This window comes from Moschus berezovskii, chromosome 1 (genome assembly GCF_049115385.1).
Source record: "Moschus berezovskii isolate FMDL1 chromosome 1, NW_MosBer_1.0, whole genome shotgun sequence".
NCBI classification, from domain to species: domain Eukaryota; kingdom Metazoa; phylum Chordata; class Mammalia; order Artiodactyla; family Moschidae; genus Moschus; species Moschus berezovskii.
Window position 1 is genome coordinate 127,235,733 of NC_142460.1, and position 25,132 is coordinate 127,260,864.

A 25,132-nucleotide genomic window follows, 5' to 3' on the forward strand; every position below is an offset into this window, starting at 1 on the left:
TTCAATTTGTCTGAATTTTTCATTAAGGAGCTCATGATCTGAGCCACAGTCACCTCCAGGTCTAATTTTTACTAATTGTATAGAACTTCTCCATCTTTGGGTGTAAAGAACATAAATCTGATTTCAGTATTTACTGTCTGTCAAATAGATGGAGAAACAGTGGAAACAGACTATATATTTTGGGGCTCCAAAATCACTGCAGATGGTGACTGCAGCCATGAAATTAAAAGACACTTGCTCCTTGGAAGTAAAGTTATGACCAATCTAGATAGCATATTGAAGAGTAGAGACATTACTTTGCCAACAAAGGTCTATCTAGTCAAAGTTATAGTTTTTGTGTAGAATTGTCTCTTGAATTTTTGGAAAACAGTGTTTGCTATGACCAGCATGTTCTCTTGATAAAACTCTGTTAGCCTTTGTCCTCCTTAATTTTCTACTCTAAGACCAAACCTCCCTGTTATTCTGGGTATCTCTTCACTTCCTACTTTTCATTCCAGTTCCCTATGATGAAAAGGATATCTTTTGGGGGTGTTATTTCTAGAAGGTCTTGTAGGTCTTCATAGAATTGTTCAACTTCAGCTTCTTTGGCATCAGTGGTTGGGGCATAAACTTGGATGGTTTGCCTTGAAAACAAACTGAGATCATTCCTTTGTTTTTGAGATTTCTTCCAAGTACTGCATGTTAACTCTTTTGTTGACTATGAGGACTACTATGTTTCTCCTAAGGGATTCTTGCCCACAACAGTAGATAAAATGGTCATCTGAATTAAATTCACCCATTCCCATTCATTTTAGTTCACTTATTACTAAGATGCCAATGTTCACTCTTGCAATCTTCTGCTTGACCATGTCCAATTTACCTTGATTCGTGGGTCTAACATTCCAGGTTCCTATGTAGTATTGTTCTTTATAGAACCAGACTTTACTTTCACCACCAGACACATCCACAGCTGACTGTCTACAACAACATCTTTGAAATGTACTTTTGCCTTCCCTTCCCTATTATGCTGATGTGTTTAATGCTTCATCAGTGACATCATGACATAAGTAACGAGAAGGAACTGTTTGTGAAGCCTTTGTCTTTAATTAATAAGGGAATCATTTCATCTAAAAAATGAGGTTCTTTGCAGGAAGACAGAAAAAGTTTATTCTATTTGTTTTATTATACCCCCACCCACAAAATTTGTGAAATAATGGAGTATATTTAATAAGAGGCTGGTTATTAAACAAATGTAATGAACAAATGATGAAACAACGCCACAATTTGTAAATTAAAAATATGCTTTGATTATTTTAAGTCACTATTTGCATTTTGAAAAATAACAGTCTTTTCATCAAATGTTAATGGAAAACTTGATTTAAGCTGCACATGGAGTTCATGGACATAGAGTTCATAAATACTATATATAATCCAAATTAACGTGTCACCTATTTTCAGAGATAGTAGCTGATAAGATACCTTGCTCCTTGGAAGAAAAGCTATGACCAACCTAGACAGCATATTAAAAAGCAGAGACATTACTTTACCAAAAAGGTCTGTCTAATTAAATCTATGGTTTTTCCAGTAATCATGTAGGGATGTGAGAGTTGGACCATAAAGAAATCTGAGCACCAAAGAATCGATGCTCCTGAACTGTGGTGTTGGAGAAGACTCTTGATGTTCCCTGGACTGCAAGGAGATCAAACAAGTCAATCCTAAGTGAAATAAGTCCAAAATACTCCTTGGAAGGACTGATGCTGAAGCTGAAGCTCCAATACTTTGGCCATCTGTTATGAAGAACTGATTCATTGGAAAAGATCCTGATGCTGGGAAGGATTGAAGGCAGGAGGAAAAGGGGACAACAGAGGATGAGATGGTTGGATGGCATCACTGATGCGATGGACATGAGTTTGAATAGTCTCCAGGAGTTGGTGATGGACAGGAATGCCTGGTGTGCTGCAGTCCATGGGGTCTCAAAGAGTTGGACATGACTGAGTAACTGAATTGAAGAAGTCTTTAGCTAAGAATGTGATTACCTCTGTTGACCTCAATGCTTGGGAGTAATTATTTGTTAGGATAAGTGTAAATTGATGTCTCATGTTTAATTCCCATCTTATAATATTAAATTTATTATGGTATTAATATAATTCTTAGACACACAACCCTATATTTGAACATCCACACATGTACATATATGTACTTTAGATTAACTTGAAATTAAATCAAGTATTAAACATTTTAAAAGTTTAAAAGTGAATTATTATGTTTGCACATTGAGACTTCTTTCAGTAATAGTAAAAATGTCCTTTAAAAACAATTGATATCAAGGTGAATTATTTTTATGGCTTTCTTTGAAAGGAAGATGTTAATAAGCTCTAATAAAAATATATCTTGACTTTATCTGAAAGGAAAAGGATCATAAAAATATGGGTATACATGCTTTCAGCTTTGTCAGTTCAGTTCAGTTCAGTCGCTCATTCGTGACCGACTCTTTGCGACCCCATGAATCACAGCATGCCAGGCCTCCCTGTCCATCACCAACTCCCGGAGTTCACTCAAACTCATGTCCATCGAGTTGGTGATGCCATCCAGACATCTCATTCTTTGTCATCCCCTTCTCCTCCCACCCCCAATCTTTCCCAGCATCAGAGTCTTTTCCAGTGAATCAACTCGTCGCATGAGGTGGCCAAAGTATTGGAGTTTCTGCTTTAGCATCAGTCCTTCCAATGAACACCTAGGATCGATCTCCTTTAGAATGGACTGGTTGGATCTCCTTGCAGTCCAAGGGACTCTCAAGAGTCTTCTACAACACCACAGTTCAAAAACATCAATTCTTCGGCAATCAGCTTTCTTCACAGTCCAACTTTCACATCCATACATGACCACTGGAAAAACCATAGCCTTGACTAGACGGACCTTTGTTGGCAAAGTAATGTCTCTGCTTTTTAATATACTACCTAGGTTGGTCATAACTTTCCTTCCAAGGAGTAAACTTCTTTTAATTTCATGGCTGCAATCAGCATCCACAGTGATTTTGGAGCCCCCCAAAAATAAAGTCTGACACCGTTTCCACTGTTTCCCTATTTAGTTCCCATAAAGTGATGAGACCAGATGCCATGATCTTAGTTTTCTGAATGTTGAGCTTCAAGCTAACCTTTTCATTCTCCTCTTTCACTTTCATCAAGAGGCTTTTTAGTTCCTCTTCACTTTCAGCTTTGTAGTCACTATATATTTATTTTGGTGTTTATAAGAATTTTTATCTAGGATTTTACTTGGTTAGCTATACAAATATTAAGGATTTCATACTTAATGAATAATTTTATCAAGCTCACATGTTGTTCAAATATACCTACTTATTTAGTGTGTTTCAGAATTATGCTTATTTTAACTTACTGAAAGGAAAGGGCAATGTCTTTATTTTTAAGTTTATACCTATTGATCACCTTCAGTTATTTCACACACACACCTATCCCCAACATCTGGCAATCACTGATCTCTTCACTCTATCTATGAATTTGGCTTTGGGGGCTGTCTTTGTTGTTGTTGTTGTTGTTGTTGTTTTTAGATTTCATATAAAAGTGAGGCCACATGATATTTGTGTTTCCCCCAGGGGATCTTCCCAAAAGATCAAAAGCAGGTCTCCTGCATTGCAGATAGATTCTTTATCAGGTGAGCCACAACGGAAGCCCTGATTTCTTTCACTTAGTGTAATACCCTCATGGTCCATCCAAGTTGTCACAACTGGCAGGATTTCCTTTTTTATTTCAGGATAATGTTCCTGTATGTGTGTGTGTGTGTTTATAAGTGATTTTATAGCACTGGCTGGAACTACAAGGGTCACATTACATGTGGATTTTTTTTTTAAGAAATATGTACTATAGTACAAAACAATCCAATGCTGGTGAAATCTGTGGATAGAGAACTGCAGATATGGAGGGCCAACTGTAAAGGTACACCCAGATTTTTGACTACACGAAAGGTCAGCATTCCTAACTCAGTGTTGTTCAGAATTCAAATCTTATATATAACAATAAAATCACATTTTCTTCTTTCATCCATTGATGGATGATGCTGTTTCCATGTCTTTCCTGTTGCAAACAGTGCTGTAGTAAACATGTGGGTGCAGATATCTTTTTGAGTTAGTGTTTCATATCCTTTGGATAAATATCTAGAAATGGAATTTCTGTATAACGTTGTATTTCTATTAATATTTGAGGAACTTCCATCCTATTTTCTATAGTGGCTGTACTCACGTTTCTACCAACAATGAGCTAAGGTTCCCTTTTTCACCAATGTGTGTCTTTTGTTTTTTTTGACAATAGCTGTTCTAACAGGAAGTAAGTTTATATGGCATTGTAATTTTGATTTGCATTTCTCATTGTGACGGTGAGCACCATTTCTTGTACCTGTTGGCCATTTTCATATCATCTTTGGGATAGTCTACTCAGATCCTCTGTCTATTTTTCAAATGAGAATTGTTTATTTTTGTTACTGAGTTCTATGAATATTTTATGCTTGGAATATTAACCCCTTATCAGACATGTAAATCATAAGTATCTTTTCTTATTTGAAAGGTTGCCTTTTCATTTGCATTTCATGTGTAGAAACTTTTTTGTTTATATGTAGTCACACTTGTTAATTTTTGCTTTTGTTGCCTTTGTTTTGGAGAAATGTTGAAAAAATCATTACCAAGACTGATGTTAATAAGCATCAGTTCAGTTCATTTCAGTCACTCAGTCATGTCCAACTCTTTGCAACCTCATGGTCTGCAGCACGCCAGTTCTCCCTGTCCATCACCAACCCCCGGAGTTGACTCAAACTCATGTGCATTGAGACAGTGATGCCATCCAAACATCTCATCCTCTGTTGTCACCTTCTCCTCCACCTTCAATCTTTCCAAGCATCAGGGTCTTTTCAAATGAGTTGATTCTTTACATCAGGTGGCCAAAGCATTGGAGTATCAGCTTCAGTGTCAGTCCTTCCAATGAATATTCAGGACTGATTTCCTTTAGGATTGACTGATTGTATCTTCTTGCAGTCCAAGGGACTCTCCAGAATTTTTTTCCAACACTACAGTTCAAAAGCATCAATTCATCAATTGATTCAAAGCAATCAATTAAGTCATTTAAATCAGTAAGTTTAATGCCCATGTTTTCTAATAGGAATTTTGTGGCTTCTGGTCTTATGTTCAAATCTTTATATATTTTGAGTTAATCTTTATGTATGGTATAAAATACATCCAGTTTCATTTTTTGTATGTGGCTGTCCATTACTTCCAACACAATTTACTGAAGAGACTTGCTTTCCATTGTGTATCTTGACTTCTTTGTCACAAATTAATCAGCCATAAATGTGTAGGTTTATATCTGGGATGTCAATTCTGTTCCATTTAGCATATGTGTCTGTTTCTATGCTGACATCAAACAGTTCTGTGATGAATATAGGTTTGTAATACAGTTTGAAATAAAGAGGCATGATGCCTCTAGCTTTGTTGTTCTTTCTTAAGATTGCTTAGGCTATTTTGGGTCTTTTATGGTAGAATGCAAATTATTGGATTATTTGTTTTATTTTAAAATCTGTGAAAATTTTAATGGACATTTGGCAGAGTTCACATTGAATCTGTGGATGGCTTTGAATAGTATGGACATTTTAAAAGCATTAATTCCTCCAGTCTATGAACATGGAATATTATTCCAATTATTTGTGTCTTCAGATTTTTCATCCATGTTTTACAGTTTTTAATGTATAGGTCTTTCACTTCCTTGCTTAAATTTATACCTTGGTGTTCTTTTGATGCAGTTATAAATGAAATTGTTTTCTTAATTCCTTCTTCTGCTAGTTATTACTGCCCAGAAAAGCAACAGATTTTTATATATTGATATTTGTATCCTTTACTGAATTTGTTCCTAGTTTGAGTAATTTTTGGTGGAGTTTTAGGGTTTTCTTTTCTGATCTGGAGCCTTTTCTTGCCTAATTGCCTTGGTTAGTACTACTAATATTACGCTGAATAAAAGTGATGAGAATGTGCATTCTTGTCTTGTTCCTGAGTTTGGGGGGAAACTTTCAGCTTTTCACCACTGAGTATGATGTTATCTGTGAGTTGGTCATGTACAGTCTTTATTATGGTGAGGTATATTTCCTCTATATTCACTTTGAGAGTTTTTAATCATAAATTTTGATGACTTGTCAAATGCTTTTTCTTCATCTTTTGAGATATTGATTTATATCCTTCATTTTGCTGATGTAGTATATCATATTGATTGTGGATATTGAACTATCCTTGAATCTGTAGAGTAATCACAGTTGATCATGATTTATTATCCTTTTTTAAAATTTTGTTGAATTCAGGTTGATAATATTTTGTTGAGGATTTTTATCCGTTCATCAGTGATATTAGCCTGTAATTTTCTTATGGCCTTCTATCTAATTTTAGTATCATATTAATCATGGTCTGTGAAGCACATTTGAAATAGTCCTCTCCCCTCCTGTATTCTGAAAGAGTTATACAAGGATTGATATTAGTTTTTATTTAAATATTTGGTAGAATTCAACAGTGAAACCATCTGTCTTGGACTTTGTTGGAGGTTTTGATTAATGATTTAATTTCCTCACAGATTCAGTTTGATTAATTACTAAACTAATAATTATTCTGTTAAGACATTGTTTTTTCACAGTACAGTTTTATGTTTCCAGAAATTTATTAATTTCTTCTAGATAATCAATTTTTTGGCATATAATTTATAGTATAAATATGAAATGTGAATTCTGAAGGGACCCAAACATCCAGTCTGTAAAAGTTCTATTGACTATATGGGTTAGATAATTTTTTGTTATGGAGGTCATCCTGTGCATTGGAGCAGATTTAGTGGCATTCCTGCCGCTAAATGTCAGAAGCACAATCTATTCACAAAAAGTCAGAAGCAGTGCTCAGATGTGAAAACCAAAAATGTCTCCAGCTGTTGCCAAGTGTCTTCTGGCGATCAAAACCACGATGGTTGAGAACAACTGCTCTGTATGAATAATTAAAGAATCCTTAACAGGAAAATGTGTGTGTATATATATGTATATATATAAATTTTCATGTACATACATCATATATACATGCATATATATATATCTATTTTATGTATATTTATACACACTCAATCATACACAAATAAATTCCCTTAGAATATGTTACGTATTATTATATGTGATAATAATATGGCAGGGAATAATTATTGGTATTCAGACTAACTATATATCTTGTTGAGTAGTACATAAATTGAATTGACTTGAATGACCTTGCCTTATCCGCTTTACTAGAAAACAGCATACCAAGATTCTAGTTTATCACATTATTAAAAACAATAAACTCAGTCAAATTTTATATTGTGTATATTTTAATAAATTAAATGATTTAATTTTAAATAAAAGTATTTTGATTTAATTTAAAATTTCATATTTTTATTTTCACAAATAAATGCAACCTCACCATACATAAATAATTGAGCCAATTTTATATATTTAAGTTCTTGAATTTAACAATTTTTATAAAGGCAAAATAAAAGTTTGTTCTCAGGTGAAGATTTTAGTATGGATCATGTTAACAAAACATGTATATTTTGGCAAGTTGCTATTCCTGAGACCAGAATTAATGGACTGCTTAGAATAATTCATTGATTCAGAAATAATGTACTGAATATCAGCTATGTTCTAGGCATTGTTTTGGGTACCAGGAATATTATGGTGTGTACTCCGGGAGTTGGTGATGGACAGGGAGGCCTGGCGTGCTGTGATTCATGGGGTTGCGGAGAGTCGGACACGACTGAGCGACTGAACTGAACTGAACTGAACTGAAAGACAAGGAAAAAATACTCTTTTAACTATCATGGAACTTTATTTCTGATTGGGGTGGGGGGTTATTGAGGAGATAGAAAATAATAATATAAATGTATTAAAGGTATTTATATAACTATATAGATATATAATTATTGAAGCAATAATATATGTAACTGATTTAGGGAGTGTTTTATGGGGTGTTGAGTAGTGTTACATTAGGTAGCTAGAGAGCTCCTAAAGACCTTTCAGGAGAAGTGACATTTGAACTGAGAGGTTAGTGGTGGAAAGGAGGCAGAACTGTGAATGAAAAATACTTCAGCCAGTGGATCAACAATAGCATAGTTCAAAGAATGTGGCATATTACAGTGATAGCTCACTCATATGGCTGAAGCTCAAAGGAAAGAGATAGTTTGTTGTTTTTTTTTTTTAGTGACTATCTTAAATGATTTTATTTTTTTTTAATTACTATCTTAAATAACTCATCTTCATTAAAAATAGTGTTACACCTTTTAATTTATTAAGCATTGCCATTTAGATTGGTAGTTAAGCTATACATGTAAATCTAAGTTCTGTTTAAATTTCAAGGAATTTGTACCAAATCATACTGTTTCTTTCTCAACTTACTTATTTCTATTATTTGAAAGATTTGCTCAAACAAAAACTGAGTGCTCACCCTAGACTTTTACTTTGCCAGTCAACTAGTCTAATATTTCTAGCAATTTTTTCTTTTCCTATCTTCATTCACTTGTTTTTTTAACCTTGTCTCCTGTCTTGGTCACCACCGTTTTGACTGGGTTTTAGTAACAGTTCTAACTAGTTTGCTATACCAATGAATAGTTGTTTAGTTTGGAAAATACCAAATTAATGCTCCGTTAAACCTTTTTAAACTTTAAAATTTGTATCAGTTTAGTTCAGTCGCTCAGACTGTTTTCCCCATAGAAAAATCATTGGTCCTTAAAGTTGGAGAAAGCTGTTTAAGGCTTTTTGTAAACTCTGTAGACTATATAATCCCTTTAAGCTCCAGTGTAATGGTTTATTCACTCATATACAGTTATTTAATTCCAGGACATGTACAGAGTTCATGGGGTACACTTGTAAATAAACCAAAATAAATAAGTGGCTCTCATTATGGTTAGATTCTCAAGGAATGAAGTAGACTAAACATTGTAAACACTATAAATAAGCTATATACTCTTTAAAAATGAAATGCTATGAAAAAAAATATCCTAACAAGTTTTATGACTGTGCATGTATATGGTGTTTGTTTCAATTGCAAAAAAAAAAAGGTAGTCAGGGTATACTTTTGGAGATGATGATATTTGAGCCATATTGAAGAAGCAATATAACTTATCACTGAAATTATAATTCAGTATACTCAGCAGCAGAAAATGTGTCTGGAAAGCAGAAATAAATAAGAGCATTTACAGTTATTTTAAATGTAAGCTACAAACTCAGGTTTTGCAGTAGTCATTTCCTCTGCCTGTTAGAAAAGTATAGATTTTGTTTCCTTAATTTTAATTGTGTCCCTTGCTAAGAAAATTAAATTTCATAGATCTCATTTTACAAGAATGAATACTTCTTACTAAAACAAGTTGCAATAGTTTCCTCAATTCTTTCAATAAATGAGAACCAGACATTTAAGCTAAGTTAACTGACAAAAAAAAATTAGTTTGGTAAGTGATACTTTATAAAAAGTCTATTTAAGCATATTTACATTTTATATATGTGTGTGAATGGTGTGTATGTGGGTATATATATGACTGAGATAAAGTAAAAAAAAAAATCTGAAACTATATATAATTTCACCAGATTTATTTTTGCTTCATTTCATTAACAGATACCATCAACCATAATTCAAATTAGATGATAAATGACCTTTTTCAAGTGACTCACTATAGAATATGAGGAAATTAACTACTTCAGTTATATTTTTCATGTAAAAATGAGTTCTCAACTCAAATTTTATGGGTTCAAAAACAAAATTGAATAACAGTGTAGTAAGTCTCAAAATAATAATTGGAGTATCTTAGACTTCATTTCAGTACTCTTGCCTGGAAAATCCCATGGGTGGAGGAGCCTGGTAGGCTGCAGTCCATGGGGTCACCAAGAGTCGTACACAACTGAGAGAATTCACTCTCACTTTTCACTTTTCTGCATTGGAGAAGGAAATGGCGACTCACTCCAGTGTTCTTGTCTGGAGAATCCCTGGGACGGGGGAGCCTGGTGGGCTGCCATCTATGGGGTTGAACAGAGTCGGACACGACTGAAGCGACTAAACAGCAGCAGCAGCAGACTTCATTTCAAGTGAATAAGATACTATATGTTCAAATATGCACATATTATTGTAAGCTAAGGTTGAAAGATTAATTCATCATATGTCATCTCACTTTGTCAAACTTAACTTTGGTTGTGTTACATACAATTGGTGTTATGTTTTAAATGACTCCTGAACTATCATGGATAGTGTTATTTCCTTAAATAAAATGATTTGTTCATAATATTTAAAGCAGTTATGTTTGCCAAGAAATGTTAGAATAAAATCTGCGGTGTCAATTCACATTTCTTGCCTGAGTTAGAATAGTCACTGTCAAATGTATAAATATTTTCAAATATAAACAGTTCCTAAGGATAGGAAATATGTACTATTCTGATCATATAATTTTAGTCAACATATCTATAGCTAAAAGTTAACATTTGGAAATGAGGATTTGAAGGAAAATTTTAACATGGCAAATAGAAGTATATCTTAATAGTTGTTTACACATTAAATACTATTTAGGAACCTGGGAGTTTGGGGTTGGTAAATCAAACTATTAATTTGGAATGGATAAACAACAAGGTCCCCAGTAAAGTATAGGGAACTATATCTAATCTTTGATAGAACATAATGCAAAAGAATACTTGAAAAAATAATGCATACATGTGTATAGATGAGTCATTCTGCTGTACAGCAGACTAGCGCAATATTGTAAATCAACTATACTTCAGTAAAAAAATACTATTTAGGAAATTCATTCCAGACCTTAAAAAGTATGTAATAATTTTTGCAAAAACACATATTCTAGTCTGTTGTTGGCTTGTTGATTTTGTAGAATCCCAATAAAATAAGTTGAAATATATTAGCATTTTTAGAAGAACGTCTTTAAAGGATAAAATTATGTTTGTTATTCTGTGCACAATTCTCCTTTAATATATAATCTTCATTTGATTTTATACAGTACTGTTGATGGAAAGCAATGTCATTTCTAAAATCTCTATAAAATTTGGGAGTTAAATTTGAACATGATGTATAAGAAAGCAAATGAAACTTGGTGTCAGATAACTTGAACTGAGATACTTATTAGACTTAATGGAATCCCAGTAAATACAAAAATGATATTTTTAAAATGAAAGGGATTGAGTTGACAATAAAGTTCATAAAGAGAAGCAGACGAAAACAGTAGGTATATAGACTAAAAGGGAAATTATATTAAGAAGGAAGTTGTTTTACCAAACAAGACAACATCCTGAAAAAGTTCTTTAATTAGTTTGGTACTGGCACATGAATAGAAAAGTCCAGAAATAAACTAAACTACATATAGAAATCCATCATGGAGCATCAATGTCAAAGATAAGTTTTTTTGGACAGCTGGATAGGCATTTGGAATAAAATGCATAAATTGCTCAGTCGTGTCTGACTCTGTGACCCCATAGACTGCAGCATGCCAGTCTTACTTGAAATTCGTCATCTCCCGGAGCTTACTCAAACTCATGTGCATTGAGTTGGAGATTCTATCCAACCAGTTCATCCTCTGTTGTCTCCTTCTCATCCTGTCTTCAATCTTTCCCACCATCAGGGTCTTTTCTAAGGAGTAGGTTCTTCATATTAGATGGCCAAAGTATTGGAGCTTCAGTTTCAACGTCAGTCCATTTAATGAATATTCAGGATTGATTTCCTTAAGATTGATTGGTTTGTTCTCCTTGCAGTCCAAGGGAGGCTCAAGAGTCTTCTCCAACACCACAGGTCAAAGGCATCAGTTCTTCAGTGTTCAACCATTATGGTCCAACCCTAACATCCATACCCGACTACTGGAAAACAATAGCTTTGACTATAGGGACCTTTGTTGACAAAGTAATGTCTCTGCTTTGTAATAAGCTGTCTAGGTTTGTCATAGCTTTTCTTCCACAGAGCAAGCATCCTTTAATTTCATGGCTACAGTCACCATCTGCAATGATTTTTGAGCCCAAGAAAATAGTCTATCACTGTTTCCATTGTGTCCCCATCTGTTTGCAGTGATGTGACTGCATGCCATGATCTTAGATTTATGAATGTTGAGTTTTAAGCCAACATTTTCACTCTCCTATTTCACTTCCATCAAGAGGCTGCTTAGTTCCTCTTCACATTCTGCCATGTGGGTGGTGTCATCTGCATATCTGAGGTTATTGGTATTTCTCCCAGCATTCTTAACATCAGCTTGTGCTTCATCCAGCCTAGCATTTCGCATTATGTACTCTGCATATAAGTTAAATAAGCAGGGTGACAATATACAGCCTTGACGTACTTCTTTCCCAATTTGGAACCAGTCCATTGTTCCACGTTCAGTTCTAACTGTTGCTTCTTGATGTGCATACAGGTTTCTCAGGATGTGGTAAGGTGATCTGGTATTTCCATCTCAATAAGAATTTTCCAGTTTGTTGTGATCCACCCAGTCAAAACCTTTAGCATAGACAATGAGGCAGAAGTAGAATTTTTTCTGGAATTCTCTTGCCTTTTCTATGATTCAGTGGATGTTGGCAATTTGATCTCGGGTTCCTCTGCCTTTATTAAATCGAGCTTGAACATTTGGAATTTCTTGGTTCACATACTATTGAAGCTTAACTTGGAGAATTCTGAGCATTACTTTGCTAGCATGTGAAATGAGTGCAGTTTACAGTAGTTTGAGGATTCTTTGGCATTGCCCTTCTTTGAGATTGGAATGAAAACGGACCTTTTCTAGTCCTGTGACCACTGCTGAGTTTTCCAAATTTGCTGACATATTGAGTGTAGCACTTTGACAGCATCATCTTTTATGATTTGAAGTAGCTGGAATTCCATCACCTCCACCTGTTTTGTTCATAGTGATGCTTTTTAAGTTCTGCTTGACTTCACACTATAGGATGTCTGGCTCTAGGTGAGTGATCACACCATTGTGGTTATCTGGGTCATTGAGACCTTATTTGTACAGTTCTGCTCCAGAAAGCCTGGCATTTTGCAATCCATGGGGTCGCAAAGAGTCAGAAACAACCCAGTGACTGGACTGAACTCTGGGTTCTTGCCACCTCCTCTTAATAGCGTGTGTTGTTCATAGGTCCATACCATTTGCGTCCTTTATTGGACTCAAATTTTTGCATGAAATGTTTGTTTGGTATCTCTCATTTTCTTGAAGAGGTCTCTAGTCTTTCCCATTCTATTGTTTTTCTCTATTTCTTTGCATTGTTGACTTAGGAAGTCTTTCTCATCTTTCTTTGCTCTTCTTTGGAACTCTGCATTCAGGGTGGGTATATCTTTCCTTTTCTCCTTTGCCTTCCACTTCTCTTTTCTCAGCTATTTGTAAGGCCTCCTCAGATAGCCATTTTGCCTTCTTGCATTTCTGTGCTTGGGGGTGGTTTTGATCACCTCCTCCTGTACAGTGTTACAAACCTCCATCCATAGTTCTTCAGGCACTCTATCAGATCCCTTGACTCTATTTGTTACTTCCACTGTAGAACAGTAAAATTTGATACAGATCATACCTGAATGGTCTAGTGGCTTTCCACACTTTCTTCAATTTAAGTCTAAATTTTGCAATAAGGAGTTCAGCATCTGAGCCACAGTCAGCTCCCAGTCTTGTTTTTGCTGACTGTATAGAGTTTCTCCATCTTTGACTGCCAAATATGTAATCAATCTGATTTCAGTATTGACCATCTGGTGATATCCATGTGTAGAGTTGTCTCTTGTGTTGTTAGAAGAGTTTGTTTGCTATGACTAGTGTATTCTTTTGGCAAAACTGTTAGCCTTTGCCCTGCTTCATTTTGTACTCCAAGGCAAAACTTGCCTGTTACTCCAGGTATCTCCTGACTTCCTACTTTTGCATTCCAATAGCCTATGATGGAAACGACATCTTTTTTTTTTTTTTTTTGGTATTAGTTCTAGAAAGTCTTGTAGATCTTCATAGAATTGTTCAACTTCAGCTTCTTCAGCATTTCTGGTTGGGACAAAGAGTTGGATTACTCTGGTATTGAATGGTCTGTCTTGGGAGTGAACTAAGTTCATTCTGTCCTTTTGGGGATTGCATCCAAGTAATGCATTTCAGACTCTTTTGTTTACTATGAGGGCTACTCCATTTCTTCTAAGGAATTCTTGCCCACAGTAGTAGATATAATGGTCATCTGAATTAAATTTGCCCATTCTGGTTCCTTTTAGTTCACTGATTCCTAAAATGTCAGTGTTCACTCTTGTCATCTCCTGTTTGACCACTTCCAATTTACCTTGATTCATGGACCTAACAATACAGATTCCTTTGCAATATTATTCTTTCTCATTTTCATTAGTTTTCTGTATTTCTTATTAAAAGTTCATACAACATTGACTGCTTTATTCTTTCCTTTTCCACAATAAATGTATTTCCCCTTAAATTTTTGCTCTCCCTGTATTCCCTTGGTTGATTTGGAAAGTACTTTATTCTTGTTCTGAACAATCTGTTATATTAAAACTTTTCAATTTCAAAATTTTATTTTACAGATTTTCCCCTGCTAGAAATAAATACCTCATATTACCTACCAGTCAAAATTAGCTGATATTCACACAGAAATATCATATAATTCAGCAGTTCTTGAAATTGAACACACTCTTTTTAAAGATATTTTATTAGTTATGCTAGAATATATTTTATTCAATCCAGTTATAATTATGAAGTTACTATTTTGATGCTATAGCACAATTTAAATGTTGAAGAACTTATTTTCGAATAGATTCTAAACAATACAGTTCTAAAATTTATAATAACTTTGCCTGTTGCTGCTGAAGAGTATTCCTCACTTTCCTCTTTATTACACTAAGAAAAGCATTAGTATTCATATATTATTTGGCATGTGGCATCAAACACTTGTGTTTCTACATTCTACACATTTTCTGAAATGCACTAGTTAACAATGATGTCATGCCACTGCTATAGTGAATCTAGCATTTTAGAGATATAATTATAACATCAAGATAACCTTATGTTATTTCTTCTTGAAATGCTAACACTGCATTCTATTTTCATTCATTGCCAAAAATTAGAGTTGAGAAATGAAAGAACAAGATTTACACTATATGTAGAAAAGTTGTTGAAAATATCACTGAAAGCCATCATTAACATATAAGGGTATATTTTTGTTAAAGACACCAAGTTGAAGCAATTTGCCTTTTTTTGCTAATTTTAATTACTGCCTTTATGAATATCTTTATAGCTGACAAATTTTCAAGTAATGATGTGTTCAGAGATGGCATTCATCAGGTTATCATTCATTTTTGTAAAGTTAAAACTAATTGGCAATGCTTTCAAGAGCAGCTTGTTAAAAAAAAAAAAAAGTTTAGATAGATGTTTTAGAGTCGGGAAAAACGGCCTCAAACTGCCCAGCAAAACAGATGGTTCAATATAAATTAAAAAAAAAAAAAATTGCATGTTTGCCAAGCTGCATGCATTGCCTGCTGTGTAAAAGCAAGAAAACAGTAATATATCTTTAATATATCTTTTGTGAAGAAATCAGTGCTTAAGATGTAAATTCTGAGTCTTGATTTTTAACAAAAAGTAACATAATAAAAAGCAACATCATAGTAGATCTTTTTGTTGGTAAAAGAAATGTATTCTGAATATTTTACCATGTAAATGTTATGTGGATATCTGGAAGTTCTGAAATATTATATGCAATCATTTCTTAATACTTCACATAGGAGCCTCAACTCTATTTACAAATTAAATGAATGCAAACCAAACCCATATCACATAACAGGAGGCCATTGATTCTTCAGTTAACTAAAGGCTTTTATAAATGTTACCCTGTTTTGCCTATTGAAAGAGAGAGGGTGTGTCTTTCACAGAGCAAAGCTAGATGAGGTGGGGAGGAACCAGTCCCCCTACTGTTTCTTAGCTCCCTTGAGCCCACAGTGCCTAAAACGAGCTCAGTTTTCTGATAAACATTCACTCTGCAATAAATCAATAATAAAAAATTGACCAAAAACTAACAAAAATATTTAGTTAGAAATTAAGGAATACATTGCTAGCCAGTCCTGCATGATGGTTCTCAAAAGGTAGTCCCTGTATCACCCGCACTAACTCACCTGAGAACATGTTAGAAATTCACATTATTGGGCCTCACTCTAGAACGACTGAATGAGAATCTCCAGGGCTGGGCCCAGCAATCTGTATTGTAACACACTCTCCAGGTGACCATGATACAAACTAAAATTTGAGAGACATTGTCACAGAACATATGAAGCTAGAAAAGGAAATATAAAATTCTAGAAAATAATGAAAAGAATGCTATCTACTTATCAGTTCAGTTCAGTTCAGTCGCTCAGTCATGTCCGATTCTCCGCGACCCCATGAATCACAGAACGCCAGGCCTCCCTGTCCATCACCAACTCCCGGAGTTCACTCAAACTCATGTCCACAGAGTCGGTGATGCCATCCAGCCATCTCATTCTCGGTCATTCCCTTCTTCTCCCGCCCCCAACCTTTCCCAGCATCAGAGTCTTTTCTGGTGAGTCAACTGGTGGCATGAGGTGGCAAAAGTATTGCAGTTTCAGCTTCAGCATCAATCCCTCCAATGAACACCCAGGATCGATCTCCCTTAGAATGGACTGGTTGGATCTCCTTGCGGTACAAGGGACTCTCAAGAGTCTTCTCCATCACCACAGAACAGTAGAATTTGTACTGAAGGAAATGGCAACTCACTCCAGTACTCTTGCCTGGAAAATCCCATGGATGGAGGAGCCTGGTAGGCTACAGTCCATGGGGTCACAAAAGGTTGGACACAACTGAGCTACTTCACTTCACTTTTAAATGCTTATATATTTTTTAAAGGTCCAACATTGATAATTTAAAGCTATAATTTATATTTTAAATATTTAAGGTCATTAAAAGGATAATGAGATATCCACATTCTTTTTAGGGGTGCAGCATAACGTTAAAAATAATATATAAATAACAGGGTTCATATATATGTGTTTTATACTTAATCTGGAAATAAACACTAAAAGGTTAAATATTTAAACAAATGTAAAAAAAAATGCCACTTGTTAAAATGGAGCGTGCAGAGAATCAAGATACACAAAGTAAAATTCAATTTTAATTGACAATATTTTTGGGTGCCTTGGCGTGCTATGATTCATGGGGTCGCGGAGAGTCAGACACGACTGAGCGACTGAACTGAACTGAACTGAACTTTCTTCATAATAAAACATTGTAGCAAATGAAAACTCCTGATCCTAGTTTCTTGAGAACTAGATACTTGAATCAGTCTGGTTCAGTTCAGTCACTCAGTTGTGTCTGACTCTTTGCAACCATGGACTGCAACAAGCCAGGCTTCCCTGTCCATCACCAACTACTGGAGTCCACCCAAACCCATGTCCACCGAGTCGGTGATGCCATCCAACCATCTCATCCTCTGTCATCCCCTTCTCCTCCTGCCCTCAATCTTTTCCAGCAACAGGGTCTTTTCATATCAATCAGTTCTTCCCATCAGGTGGCCAAACTATTGTAGTTTCAGCTTAAGTATCAGTCCTTCCAATGAATATTCAGGACTGATTTCCTTATGGATTGATTGATTGGATCTCCTGCAGTCCAAAAGACTCTCAAGAGTCTTCTCCAAACCTACAGTTCAAAAGCATCAGTTCTTCAGTGCTCAGCTTTCTTTATAGTCCAGCTCTCAGATCCATACATGACTACTGGAAAGACCATAGCTTTGACTAGATGGACTTTTGCTGGCAAAGTAATGTTTCTGCTTTTTAATATGCTGTCTAGGTTGGTCATAACTTTTCTTCTAAGGAGCAAGCATCTTTTAATTTCATGGTTGTAGTCACCATCTGCAGGGATTTTGGAGACCCCCCCCCACCAATAAAATCTGTCACTGTTTCCCCATCTATTTTTCATGAAGTGATGGGACCAGATATCATGATAACCTGAGCATATTCAAGTTTGTGGATAATCCATGAATCTAAGATATTCCTTAGTTTTTAGTAGAGAAATAATTTGAAATGAAGATCTGGTTGTAAAATACACATTTTCTGGCTTCAGAAGAATTTGGCAGATTATCAAATATCTCCTTTAACTCTATAGATTATCTGTTTTCTATTCTTGAAGTACCATATACAAAGGCTGGATGGAGTTCATTGCATCAAAACTATAAGATATTTGAAGCATAGGGGATAAGTCTTATTTTGCCTCTCAGTAGTCTGTTCCCATTTTTGCCTGTTTGTTTTTGGTACTTAGTTACAAAGACTTTAATTATTTAGAGCATAGTTATTGTACCAGAAAAATATATTTTCCTAAGGGGAGTAAGTGATTGAATGTTACGAATCATAAATGATCTTTCAAGTTACACAATGGTCAGAGTACATAATTTAAATTAATGGATAGAACACAAAAATTTTAGGAATATAATAAAGTTCCAAGAGGAATTTTCATGACAGCATCATTAATACCAGCTTTGACATATTAAATATTTAGATATTCGATGCTTTAATAATTCTTAGAACTAGGCACGTTCTTGATATAGCTGAAACAATACCTTTAAAATGGAACCCTAAAGAAATGGAATTTAAGCTGCTCTTAGATGTGTATTTTTTTCCTTTGATCTTTATATAATACATTGTTACACTGCTAGCAGAGTTCATAACATTCATAAAATATGAAAAATAAAGGTTGGGGGCGGGAGGAGAAGGGGACGACGGAGAATGATATGGCTGGATGGCATCACCGACTCTGTGGACATGAGTTTGAGTGAACTCCTGGAGTTGGTGATGGACAGGGAGGCCTGGCGTGCTGTGATTCATGGGGTCGCGGAGAGTCGGACACGACTGAGCGACTGAACTGAACTGAACTGAACTGAGCTGTATTCTATATAATCCAGATAAAAAGAAAATTGTGAAGACTAAGAATATTTGCCTTTGCTAATATTGATGCAGAATCTATGTAAGTTTAAATGTACTTAAGTTGTTTAGAGTTAAAATTATTTTATCCAGGTGCTTCTCAAATGAAATATTAAAATTAAAATACCGGGATCTCTTATTCAAAAGAAATTATATAAATTAGTTATTGAGGTTTATTTTTTCTTTCTTACTAGTGTCAATTTTTCTTCAGGTATAAATACTATGTAAATATAAGCACTTTTAAAACAAAGAAGTATCTCAAAGAAGTATTAATATTTTTACTTCTTTGTTTTAAAAGTGCTTATATTTACATAGTATTTATACCTGAAGAAAAATAAAAAATATTAGGCAAGCGATAATATGAGAAAAGTATAAAAAATATATAGTTGGACACGACTGAGCAACTGAACTGAACTAAACTGAATGCAGTTTTAATTCAATATATTTGGTTTTTGCAACATACTTGTTTAATATACATATTTGGTTAACTTTAAATCATTAAATGTAATTGTACACATATGTGCAGGCATGTGTATATTCATACGTGTATAAATACATATGTGGGTATATATGTGATATGTATAAAAAAGTTATGTAACGTGGAAATTAACATTTCTTCAATAATTCAATATTGAAATCAGTGATATCAACATTTCATAATTATAGCCTCTTAATAAAATCCTATCCATAATAAAAAATTTCCTCATGGCACACTGAATTAATTTTTCATATTAAATTCAAATTAATGGTGAAAATCTATGTGCCATTTCCCCACAGAGTTGATAAGCCTCATGCTCCCATCACAGAGAGTAGTAATGGTACTATTAATGACAGTGGAGTCACTTGTTATGACAAATTATTAGTTCTGAAACACCCAGCAAACTAAAATGGCATCTTGTCAATTTCTACACTTTAGATATGATCAACAATAGGCTATTACAGCAATAATTAAGCAATAACTCATCACTGAAATGGTAATGCTATTTAGACAGCAAGGAAAAAGTGATGCTATAAGGCTATAAAATACAGTTCTTCATTTATATTAGGAGTTAAATGTTAAAAGATCAACTAATATAAAGTCAGATAATATAATGGGCCACAATTCTTCAGTTCAGTTCAGTTCAGTCGCTCAGTCGTGTCCGACTCTTTGCGACCCCATGAATCACAGAACGCCAAGCCTCCCTGTCCATCACCAACTCCCGGAGTTCACTCAACTCATGTCCATCGAGTCGGTGATGCCATCCAGCCATCTCATTCTCTGTCGTCCCCGTCTCCTCCCACCCCCAATCCCTTCTAGCATCAGACTCTTTTCCAGTGACTCAACTCTTCGCATGAGGTGGCCAAAGTATCAGGGTTTCAGCTTTAGCATCAGTCCTTCCAATGAACACCCAGGATTGATCTCCTCTAGAATGGACTGGTTGGATCTCCTTGCAGTCCAAGGGACTCTCAAGAGTCTTCTCCAGCACCACAGTTCAAAAGCATCCATTCTTCGGCGATCTGCTTTCTTCACAGTCCAACTCTCACATCCATACATGACCACTGGAAAAACCATAGCCTTGACTAGACGGACCTTGGTTGGCAAAGTAATGTCTCTGCTTTTCAATATGCTATCTAGGTTGGTCATAACTTTCCTTCCAAGGAGTAAGCGTGTTTTAATTTCATGGCTGCATTCAGCATCTGCAGTGATTTTGGAGTCCCCCAAAATAAAGTCTGACACTGTTTCCACTGTTTCCCCATCTATTTCCCATGAAGTGATGGGACTAGATGCCATGATCTTCATTTTCTGAATGTTGAGCTTCAAGCCAACGTTTTCACTCTCCTCTTTCACTTTCATCAAGAGGCTTTTGAGTTCCTCTTCACTTTCTGTCATAAAGGTGATGTCATCTGCATATCTGAGGTTATTGATATTTCTCCTGGCAATCTTGATTCCAGCTTGTGCTTCTTCCAGCCCAGCGTTCCTCATGATGTACTCTGCATATAAGTTAAATAAGCAGGGTGACAATATACAACCTTGACGTACTCCTTTTCCTATTTGGAATCAGTCTGTTGTTCCATGACCAGTTCTGACTGTTGCTTCCTGACCTGCATACAGGTTTCTCAAGAGGCAGGTCAGGTGGTCTGGTATTCCCATCTCTTTCAGAATGTTCCACAGTTTATTGTGATCCACACAGTCAAATGCTTTGGCATAGTTAATGAAGCAGAAATAGATGGTTTTCTGGAACTCTCTTGCTTTCTCCATTATCCAGCAATTAACACAATAGCAAATAATATACAAATGTATTTTCATGGAAACCACTTGCTTATGTTAATATAATTTCTAATGAAAAATTGTATGATTTGGAAATATTTTCACCAATATATATGTTTGGTTCAAATTTGGTTTTCAAAGTAAAAAGTAATTAAATGAGTTGTATATGTTATTATCTAGCATATTACAATACGTGGCTCAGACGGTAAAGCGTCCATCTATCAATGCGGGAGACTTAGGATTGATCCCTGGGTCAGGAAGATTCCCTGGAGGAGGAAATGGCAACCCACTCCAGTACTCTTGCCTAGAAAATCCCATGGAAGGAGGAGCCTGGTTGATGCGCCTCTGTACATGAGGTAGCAAAGAGTTGGACATGACTGAGCGATTTCACTTCACTTCATGGTTTTAGTCTAGTAATTAAAAAAAGAGAGCTCTTTCTGTAAATATATAATGGAAGGGAAAAGGAGGAAAAACTGTTATTTGGGAATATGCTATTAAAAATTGTCAATGAAAAATTCTGAATTGCATATAACTATGCCAGTCTCTGGGTGTCTCTGTTGGCTCAGATGGTAAGAATCTGCCTGCAATGCAGGAGACCTGGATTTAATTCCTGGGTCTGGAAGATATCCTGGAGAAGGAAACGCCTGCCCACTCCGATATCCTTGCCTTGAGAATTCCACGGCAAAGGAGCCTGGTAAGTTACAGTCCATGGGGTCGCAAAGAGTTGAACACAACTGAGTGATTAACACTTTCACCCTCACTTTTCATGCCAGTCTCTAATATAATGATTGAGTTTAGGTAATAATCATAATCTATTCTGTATAAGGACTTACACTGCCATTATCAATAGTAAAGCATTACAGGTCACAGTAACACTTCAATATTGATATGAGCCAATATCACAAGCTCTAGGAGCACTGTCAACAGTCATTATCAAATAGCTAACAGAGCTCTGTATTTTCTGAAAACAGAAAAGAAAGATTGAAAGTATCACTTAGAATAATATTGAAATATCTTCAGTTCAGTTCAGTTCAGTTACTCAGTTCAGTTACTCAGTCGTGTACGACTCTCTGCGACCCCGTGAATCACAGCACGCCAGGCCTCCCTGTCCATCATCAACTCCTGGAGTTCACTCAAACCCACCTCCATCAAGTCGGTGATGCCATCCAGCCATCTCATTCTCTGTCATCCCCTTCTCCTCCTGCCCTCAATCCCTCCCAGCATCAGAATCTTTTCCAGTGAGTCAACTCGTTGCATGAGGTGGCCAAAGTATTGGAGTTTCAGCTTTAACATCAGTCCTTCCAATGAACACCCAGGATTGATCTCCTTTAGAATGGACTGGTTGGATCTCCTTGCAGTCCAAGGGACTCTCAAGAGTCTTCTTCAGCACCACAGTTCAAAAGCATCAATTCTTCAGCAATCAGCTTTCTTTACGGTCCAACTCTCACATCCATACATGACCACTGGAAAAACCATAGCCTTGACTAGACGGACCTTTGTTGGCAAAGTAATGTCTCTGCTTTTTAATATGTTGTCTAGGTTGGTCACAACTTTCCTTCCAAGGAGTAAGCGTCTTTCAATTTCATGGCTGCAATCAGCATCTGCAGTGATTTTGGAGCCCCCCAAAATAAAGTCTGACACTGTTTCCACTGTTTCCCCATCTATTCCCATGAAGTGATCTTAAGCAAAGCAAAATAATAAACTTAAGTGTGTTTGATTTTTTGTTTGCTTTTTGATATCAGGAAGGCATTTTGAAAGTTTTTTTGTAACAATTTTTGTATGCTACATGATGGATCATCTCCCAGGCATCTAGCAATCATCTGAATTATCTCAATCCTATCTTTCACCTAACTCCATATCTCTGTTACCAAGTTTTGTTGGTTTTATACTTTTAACATTTTTCCAAAACTACATTACTTCCATAGCTTATGTTATCACAGTAATTAAATGAGTGATAGGACACTATCTGTACTACATAGCAGTCATAATTCCTCTTCTAATCTCTGTTATAGTTTTATTCAATTACATCCTTTATGTATCTTCTAGGGAGACTAGCTTAAAACAAAAAGCATGTTATACCTTTAGATAATTTCTCCTTACTTTGAATGTGATGTACATTCAATCAGTTAGATGAATAGTTCTAAAATATTACTGTATGTATGAATTACTTGGTGAACATGTTAGATTCATTTCCCTAGCTAAATTCCAGAGCTTAACCCTCAGAAAGTCTAATCTAGAATGTCTACATGGGGTCAGGAATCTACATTTTATTTCTTTTAGATTTCTTTAAGTTTTATTGGCGTATACATGATTTACAGTGTAGTTTTAGTTTCAAGTATATAGCAAAGTGAATCATATATATATAAATATACAAATACATATATTTATTTATATATATATCCATCCTTGTTCAGATTCTTTTCTCATATAGGTTACTACAAAATACTGAGTAGAATTCACTGTACTATAAGTAGATTCTTATTAGTTATCCTTTTTATGTAAAAATATTGTGTGTATGCTAATCCCAATATCATAATTTATCCCTTTCCCTCAAGTTCCCTCTTTGGTAACCATGTGTTTGATTTTCAGATCTGTGAGTCTGTTAGTGTTTTTTAAATAGCTTGTATCATTAGTTAGTTTGTATCATTTTTTAATTAAATTTCACTTATAAGTGATACCATATGATATATATCTTTGTTTGACTTACTTCACTTAATATGAAATAATCTCTCAGTCCATCCATGTTGCTGTAAATGGTGTTATTTTGTTCTTTTCAATGGCTGAGTAATATTCCATTGTATATATGTACTGCATCTTCTTTATTCAGGAACATGTAGGTTCCTTCCATGTCTTGGCTATTGCAAATTGTGCTGTAGTAACTTTGGGGTGCACGTGCCTTTTCAAATTATGATTTTCTCCAGATATATGACCAGGAGTGGGATTGACAAATTATACAGTAGCTCTATGTTTACTTTTTTAAGGAAACTCCATTCTGTTCTCCATAATGGTTGTATCAATTTACATGCCTACCATCAGTGTAGAAGGAGGGTTCCCTTTTCTCCACATCCTCTCTAGCAATTATTCTTCATAGACTTTTCTATGATATCCATTCTGACCCATGTAAGATGATACCTCATGGCAGTTTTTGTTTGCATTTTTCTAATAATTAGTGACATAGAGCATCTTTTCTTGTGCTTTTTTTGCCATCTGTATTTCTTTGGAGAAGTGTCTTTTTAGGTCTTCTGCCCATTTTTTGATTGAGTTGTTTTATTCCATATTGAGCTGCAAGAGCTATTGATATAATTTAGAGACTAATCTCATCAGTCACTTCATTTGCAAATATTTTCTCCCATACTGTAGATTATCATTTTGCTTATGGTATCCTTTGGTGTGCTGAAACTTTAAGTTTAAAGTTCCATTTTTTTTTTTTTTTATTCTAGGAGGTATAAAACCAGAAATGATCTTGCTGTCATTTATGTCAGAGTGTTCTGCCTGTGTTTGCCTAGAGTTTTTAGTACCTGGCTATATTTAGGTCTTTAATCCATTTTTCAGTTTATTTTTGTGTATATGATTTTAAAGAGTGTTCTAATTTTACTCTTTTACATGTAGCTGTACAGTTTTCCCAGCACCACTTACTGAAAAGACTTTGTATATTCTTTCCTCCTTTGTCATAGATTAGTTGACCACAGGTGTGTAGGTCTGTCTCTTGAACTGCTGTCCTATTTTATGGATCTACATTTCTATTTTTGTTCTAGTACATTTTTGATGATTAAATTTGTAGTAAAGTTTGAAGTCAGGTAGCCTGATTTCCTCCAGTTCCATTTTTATTTATTTTTTAGATTACTTTGGTTGTGTGGGGTCTTTTGTGTTTCCATACAAATTGTAAGCATTTTTGTTCTAGTTCTGTGTGAAATGCCATTGGTAATTTGATAAGGATTGCATTAAATCTGTAG